We start from the raw sequence: 1319 nt of genomic DNA, 5'->3' as shown, positions 1-1319 counted from the left end.
TATATACAGATGTCATAAAATATATTTTGAAATAAATGAAGAAGTCGAACGTTAGCATAACTGATATAACAGATTCGACTGAATGACTTTTGCAGAAATGTTTACCGCACACACACACACACACACGTACACACATACACATACACACATATTGAGTGAGTGAGACAGAGAGAAAAAGAAGGTGAGAGCGAATGTGGAAAGAAGTGAGAGAGAGAGTGAGGGAAAACAAAAATAATTTGCTACATTTTATTACGAATTTTAATGTCAATGACTAGAAAGAAACTAAAAATATCTCTGGTTTCACTACTCATCAGCTCAGTAGAAATGACACAGCTTGCGTGAAACCAAATTACATTCCCCCTCACAAACATACACACGCACACATACGCATTCACAAATACACGCACGAACTCACGTATACATAAACACACGTGTTGACACTCACATATAGATATTTATACACCATTGTGTCTGCGTGGTCACATAATCACTATGTCCATGGGAGTGAGTGTGTGTGCTTCTGCGCGCACACACGCAATCATAGATTCATACACAATCACACATGCACTCACAAAGAAACACAACAATTCATGCATAGACACATACATTCACATAAATACATAGTTATCCTTGAGTCTGCATAGACGCATATGCTTACATGTATGTTCGTCTGCGCACAGACTCATACACACACATACGTACACACACCCACACATATGCATACACACAACTACACACTCTCACACACACACACAAACACCTCACACATATACACGTATATATATATATAGCCAGAATCAGTTCGTATCGATTGCAATATTTCCTTGCAGGCTGCGATTGATTAAATCTAATTCAATTTAACTTCGTATTTTCGAACTGGGCTTTTTTCCCCAACAGGCTTCAACAACTGTAATTGTGTATGCAGTGTTCATTATTCCATGTTTAGTTATTTTAAAGCGATTACTATTCCAGGACTGAATGTACTTCAACATACCGATAATGAAACTTCAACACATATTTTAGGAATTATGTTCAACTTAGATTTTTAAAATACATCGCGACATTAGTCATCTGCTTCCTATTATCACCTTACTGATACACGTTTACAGAAACACACACACAAATGCACACACACACAAACGCAAATGTGCACATATAAATATATGCAAGTAAGGATATATACGTTCTGTTATATCTTTACATACACACACGCGCACACATAGATGCTTGAGTGTTTGCATGTGTAAATACGCATACATACATATATATATATATGTATATATATGTGTATATATACAAATGTATATATATATATATAT

This window comes from Octopus bimaculoides, chromosome 4 (assembly GCF_001194135.2).
Source record: "Octopus bimaculoides isolate UCB-OBI-ISO-001 chromosome 4, ASM119413v2, whole genome shotgun sequence".
Lineage (NCBI taxonomy): Eukaryota > Metazoa > Mollusca > Cephalopoda > Octopoda > Octopodidae > Octopus > Octopus bimaculoides.
The sequence above is the reverse complement of the archived record's forward strand: the minus strand, read 5'-3'. Positions refer to the sequence as shown.